Below are 7,503 nucleotides of genomic sequence, written 5' to 3' on the forward strand. Positions count from 1 at the left end.
GCAGCTCCGGTCAGCCGCCTCGACAATGGAGGAACGGAACATGGTCCACTCGGACTCAATGTCCCCCGCCTACCCCGGGACATGAGCGAAGCTCTTCCGGAGGTGGGAGTTGAAACTCTTTCTGACAGGAGATTCAGCCAGACATTCCCAGCAAACCCACACAGAACGTTTGGGCCTGCCAGGTCTGACCGCCATCCTCCCCCACCATCGGAGCCAACTCACCACCAGGTGGTGATCAGTTGACAGCTCCGCCCTTCTCTTCACCCGAGTGTCCAAAACATGTGGCCGCAAGTCCGACGACACGACCACAAAGTCGATCATCGAACTGTGACCGAGGGTGTCCTGGTGCCAATGGCACATATGGACACCCTTATGCTTGAACATGGTGTTCGTTATGGACAATCCATGGCGAGCACAGAAGTCCAATAACAGAACACCACTCGGGTTCAGATCAGGGGGGCCGTTCCCTCCAATCACGCCCCTCCAGGTCTCACTGTCGCTGCCACGTGAGCATTGGAACCCCCAGGGAGACGAGGGAGTCCCCAGAGGGAGCGCTCTCCAGCACCCCCCTAAAGACTCCAAAAAGGTGGGTACTCTGAACTGCCATTCGGTGCATAGGCACAGACGACAGTCAGGACCCGTCCCCCCACCCGAAGGCGAAGGGAGGCTACCCTCTCGTCCACCGGGGTGAACCCCAACGTACAGGCACAGAGCCGGGGGGAAACAAGCATTACCACCCCCGCTCTGCGCTTCTTACCGGGGGCAACACAGAGTGGGAGAGCATCCAACCCCTCTCAAGGAAACTGGTTCCGGAGCACACGTGCGTCGAGGCAAGGCCGACTGTAACCTTTTGGGCTGTGCCCGGCGGCCCCATGGGTAAGGACCCGACCACCAGGCGCTCGCCAGCGAGTCCCACCCAGGCCGTGTACTGGTGTAGGGTGCAAATATTATGACTAAATCAACAATCAATACATTATTTGATTACTGGATTTCAAAGTCAGTTTATCAGAACTATTTATATACTGTCCAGTCTGACCACTAAGCCGGTTTAATCATCTAGCCCCTTCCTATCATTTGATATAACGTGCTCTCCTGCAGGCATGGTGCAACATGGCGCCATTGCACACAGTAAATTCTACAAGAGGACTGCCCCTGGCCAAATTGGGGCCCTAAGTAGAATTTTATTTTGATTTCTCCATTGTGGGTCATATAAAGGATTTAATCTTAATCTTATCTTATCTTATCTTATCTTATATTAATCTATCTTATCTATCTTATCTTCTTATCTACTATTTATCTTATCTATTCTTATACGACCCATAAAAATAGCTCAAAACTTCTATTGATAGGATAGACTGATAAACCTGAGCCAACATAAGACCATCAACTGGTCAATTAACCCACTCCTTTTTAACAGAGGGGTATATGCAGGTTAACAAGACATCAGGGGCCGCGGAAAATTTATCTCCCAGAACACATCTAGACAGAATATCTCTCTCGTTTCATGATTACCGGGCTGTCAGCTGGGGGTGTTTATGCCACAAAGTTTTTCTTTTTTATTTCAACAACATACCCACCTCAAGTGAAGCAGGAGCCTTCTCTTGTTTTGACTTTTTTTCTTTTATTTGTCCCGATTCATATGCCACTCACTGAGGCCCTATAGTTACATGTGAGTATGTGTGATTCGTGGTATTTATCTATTGCTACCTGGTGTTATTCCTCTATTTCTGTCATGCTATTTAGCTACATTTTTTCTCTATTTGTCCTTTCTTATCTTTGTTATGCCTCGAAACTCCAGGTTACTTTGTCTATTAATTTCTTGAACTTCATAAAACAAGGACTTTTAGACCTGTTATTAGGGTTTACCGGAAGATGATTCAGAAAACAATTAAAGGACAAAATTTCTCCGATAAAAAACCCAAAACAACAAACTCTTTAAACGTAATTGAACTTGGTAAGGGAAACCCTAAGTGCCAAGCTGATTTCCAGATAAATCTAGGAACCTATTTCATATCATACAGGTCTTTCGAAGACAATTAACACTCAGTATCCACTCATCCTCTTACTTGGACCCTCTTTTAATGCGACACTGATGGATTTATGGAACATTATAACAATTCTTATTGTATTAGTAGCCTGACCAGATACAGTCATTCTAGTTTTGGTGGTGGCGTAATAATACAGAGCCTGTATTGTCAGCACCATAATTACTGGACCAAATACTAAACTTAATTTTTTTTTTTTTTTGGGAGGTGGCGGGGGATTGTCAGAAGTAAAGATACATGCACCTAAAGACATTCAAATGTTTTGGGTACCTGAAACAAAGCTATAAAACCAACACTGAACAATTTTTTTGGAGGATGGCCTTCTGCAGCCAACATTCATATTAAATATAGGTACGTAGTCATAAGCTATACAATGCCATTTATTGTAGCCACTCTTGACCTACAGAGTGTCTCATCGCTTATAAAGACCTTTTAAAAGACTAATAAGCAGGGAAAGCAACGGCTGATTGTGCTTCTCTCTTTACACTTGGGGAGGCACACCCTAGTCAAAAAAATCAAAACAGTGGGTGCGGTTGATAGCCATATTTTGCTTGGACATGGTTCCAAACTGACTGAAAGACCTGGAAGTATTTATGGGATAGCATGATATAAGCTGTTCAGATTCCTGAATGTTACGGAAGGTGCGTCATTGCTTCCTTTCATATTCCTTTAGCACAGGTTTACAACTACAATCAGTGTTAGGAAAGGACATAAGAGGAAAATACACTGCCAGCCCAAATCATGCTTCTCATAATTCGTTGGAGGCCTTTAGCTTTGTGTACAGCGGTTCACAGTGGCATCGTTCCAATAAGCTTTCCTGCAATGTCACACATTATTCCATCAGAGTTACTTCATTTTCAGCCAAAGCTTTTCGTATTGATCGATTGTGAGCGTCGCACCAAGTCTCTCAGCACATCCCAAAGATTCTCCTGGGGCGGAGGTTGACGTGTGGTGGCAAATCATGTGTGAAAGAATGATCCTGCTCCCTGCACCACTCATTCACAATGTGGACCTGATGAATCCTGGCATTATAATCTTGGGAAATCCTGTGCCCCTCTGAAGACCAAATCCATTGATGGAAAGTCCTGAGTCAGCTCGAACATTCCAAGGTAGTAAGCTGACATGTATTAGCCTAACTAACGGAACTCATAAAACTTGTGGTTTTATGAACACACTGTGGAGCCAAAACGTCCCACTATATACAGGCGACAGTCGATATTCCTAATTGATCAAATTCAATTTTTATTTGTATAGCCCAAAAGTCACAAAGTAATTTTGCCTCAGACTGGCTTTACAATTGTACAGGAGTGGACACCCTCTGTCCTTAGACCTCGGTTCGAGTGAGGCAACATCTTGCACAAAAAAATTTTAAACAGGGAAAACAATGTGAAGAAACCTCAGAAGGAGCCACAGAGGAGGGATTCCCTTCCCAGGATGCGACAGACGTGCAATGGATGTCCCGTGTACAGGACAAAATCAACACACACATTATTGTACAATTATAATGACTGCAGGTCCCGCGTCTAATATATGGCAGCTATAAACTAAAGTGGATGACCAGAGCAGCCCTAAATAAGCTTTATCAAAAGGATAAGTCTTAAGTCTTCTCTTGGTAACTCATTGTAGTTTGTTCCACCGCAGAGGACCTGAAGCTGAAAAGCTCGCTCCAATCTATTATAGGAAACCACAAGGAAACCCCGCATCCTGAGGCGCAGTGTTCTAGCGGGGTATTAAGGTATTATAAGCTCTTTTAGTACTGATGTGCTTGACATATGAGGAGCTTTGTAAGTAAGGAGAATAATATATTTAGATTAATAGGTACCAATGCAAGGAAGCCAAACCTGGGAGAGATGTGACTTCTGATTTGTTCACTGTCGGAACACGTGCGCAGCCTTCTGAATTCCCGCCGTGTCCTACAGAGCTTATTGGAGCAGCCTGATAGCAAAGATTTAACAATAACTATTAATAATATATAGTGTCAGTGTTCTACTTTTATATCCTCCTTCCTTCTCATGATCCAACTATGATTGACAGGACTATTGGAAACCACCTTACCTAACCCCTACTAAACTCAACTAGTGCTTTGGACCGAGTGTCATCAGTTTCCAATAGAGGGGCCAGGTGCCACAGGAAAATTGCAGAGGCTTACAATAAACAACAAACTGGCAATGCCTATCAGCTAACCTGACACCTGTGACCTAATAGCTACCACATACAGGCCTTTTGATACGCTACAATCTCTAGGAGCTTTTGCTATACACTGGTCACGCCCTGTCTGAAGCGCACCGGGTGAAAGTTGTATGGGAGGGGAAGTTTCATGTGAATAAGATCTTCCACCCATGGGACATAAAAATTGACTGAAGAACATCTCTTACAACCTGTCATTGTGTCTATTTACTGCAAGTACCCCAAGGTCTTTACTATTTTTAACTTTAACTGTTTTATGGACTATTATTTGCTGTTTTAAACACTTTTGTCAGTACAGATTGAAGAAGAGATCTCTGTTTCTCTCGACAGTGATATGTATGTATAATTTTTTACTAAAATGAGATTAATCAAACTGCAGGTTTATTTTGTAACTTAAGATGATTAATCTGGATGTTATTAGGAATAAAGTTACATTTTTAAATTTTGCCTTTCTGAATTAACACTCTTTTCCCAGTCAATGGTAACTGGAGAATTCATGTGACACGGAGATCATTAAGGAATGTTCTTTGTGAACCTGTAAAAATAATGTTGTCAGCTAATCAATTTTAATACTCAAAGAAACAAACAAAAGATTAAACAAACTGAAAAGTGACCCAACTTTCTGCTAACAACCTCTTATTGACTTGCAATTCTTGAAAAAAGTAGTGTTCGTTCATTCCAGTACAAGTACATCAAATTCCATGTTGTTGCTACATGTCTTTGTATGTGAAAAAAAAACAGAAGTTGTTTACTACTTCTACTCTACTCTTTACTATACTCTACTACTCACTCTACTCTATCTACTACTACTTACTTTACTCTACTAACTCTGGTCTGCAGAATTCCTTTTATGTGAGTGAGGTTATAGCAGCACCTCTGTTCATTGGCATGCCTGTGCGGGACAATGGGAGAGCTGAAAACACTATCAGCAGCCTACGACTGGCAGCAGTAAACTCCTGTTATTTAACAATTGTACAGTGCAAGTACAACTTTGGCGACAAACTGGAAACCTTTAATGCACATTGTGATAGGTCACCAAAGATACTTGGATCAAATGTAAGCTGGCCACAGAGAAAGAAATAGAAAGGGTGAATTGTATTGACTTCCCTATTTTGTCCCCACCACAAACTATATTGGATACTAAATATTACAAGCAATCCTCCAGTTATAATCTATTTTAATATTATTTTGGATAAACAGATATTACTAAAATGTGATATGCATAAAACTACACATACATACTATATATACGCATGTACTGTATAGCCCTCTTTTAAGCTATGAGGTACACGTTTTATAAACAAGTAACAAGCACGCTGATTTAAAGGTCAAATACCCCTCTTTCTTTTGCTTCCCACTTTGTAGTAGCTTGGGAGGGAGATGCCGTGCAGGACAGTGGGACTGTGAATCGCATTCAACCGCCAACGAGGCTGCTTGCTGTGTGCCCCTGAGACCAGGAAAGTGGAGGACTCCAAATCTTTAAGAGCGTCATGGGACCCTGTCGAAGGAGGTTTCCAGCTTGAGTGAGAGCATTCCTTGAAAGTCATAGGTAAAAACTATTGTGTTCTTTTGAGTCTATTATGACAAAAAAGGCTTTGTTTTCCTTATTCTATAACCTAGTCACTAAGTCTTACAAAACTGGCCCTAAAATTGCCTGCTGACACAAAATACTCTCAGTTTATCTGTCCAGGCAATGTACAATTTCCATTTTCTGTGGACTTTGGAGTTTTGTTTGTTGTGAAAAAATTGTTGACGTCAAAGGTCATGCTGAGGTTCAGGAAGGCAGAAAGTGTAATCGCCTCTGATGCTTATGCCTGTAATATTATGACGCTTGACCAAGGAGGGAACTTAGTATGACCCACATCTCAAGGACGGGTTAGCAGTCGTGTAAGTGCTTAGAGAGATTTCCCTATTTCTGCCCGAACTCAAGATGCTGCACTAAATCACCAGACAAGCTCAAACCCCGTTGCTTTGATGTGCGAGGCCCTCAATGTGCTCCACAAAGACCTATGTGTAATATTACTTAGATGACGAACCAATTGTTTCTACCATACACTACAGCTTCCATGCTTGGTTATATAAACTTTTGCAAATCTCACCTTTCAAATCGACATTTAAGCCCGACACCCCCCCCCCTTAGCCGAGACCCCAGGCTACTCGTAGCTGTATGTTGCGACACACAAAATGTTGCCACTCTTTTACCTATGCCATGTATTAAGGTTCCTATTTTATCATTAATCCGTTCTTTCTAACACTAGCACGTTCGTGGGTCCATAATTGGACTTGGAGATCTGAATGTGGCTCAACATCAATGGTCTTCACCCAGCACAAGCTCACCGAGAAGTACACACAAGTGCTCAGAAAGAAAACTAAGTTAAGATTCGATAAAAGCTCCCAAAACATAGATCGTATTACCTCTCGAGGTGAGATTATTCCTTCTTGTGTTAAAAACGCAATCTGACAAAACTACAATGAGAATGTCTTACCCTGTTCCATTTGGTCTCAGGGAGGATAAGCGTTGCATTCAAGCCTCCTGAGCGCAGAACAAACTGCTTGGCCTTTCTAACTGGACAAGCCCCATTTCCCCTTATTGATGTCATTTACCACTCAAACCATGGAAATGGATATAATCCCCGCCCTGGGTCAGCGTTATTCACAAATTGGTCATTTCACCATAACTACAACAAAATGTTGAGACCAAAACATCCTGGCGTAGTGCAACTTGAAAATTCAAAATATATATATATATTGTTTGTTTCAGGCATATCACAAGCTCCCAGTTCCGGACTTACTCCTTTTCCTTTTCACGGTGTACTCAAGGTTGGGTACGGAATGCGAGAGGGCTGTACTACAAGGTGCAACTCATGAACAATGGGGAGGTGGTGGCATCACTTGGGAAGACAACAGAGCGGACCTAAGAAGCCAAGGCAGCTTCCAGACAGTATTGCTGCCGCTGCAGCAAGGGGCAGGTCTATGTTGAGCTATGGAGCAGACACATATTTGTGGGATTTTGCTGAGGCCTAAACCATTCTCTGGTCCTTGATTTACTCCACATCTGGAGGTATATGATGTATTTCACTGCAGTGTGTCCTGCCTGGTCAAACCTTATCATTACTTGTTTTTTTTTTTTTAAATGTAGAAATTGAAATGATAACCACACACACACACACACACACACGATGAAACATAAAAAATTGTATTTTGACGCATTTGGCATATTAATTTGTAAACTTGCATGTTTTGCTAGAAACTTTAATTAAAAAAAAAATTC

The sequence above is a fragment of the Larimichthys crocea genome, chromosome X (genome assembly GCF_000972845.2).
Source record: "Larimichthys crocea isolate SSNF chromosome X, L_crocea_2.0, whole genome shotgun sequence".
NCBI classification, from domain to species: Eukaryota; Metazoa; Chordata; class Actinopteri; family Sciaenidae; genus Larimichthys; species Larimichthys crocea.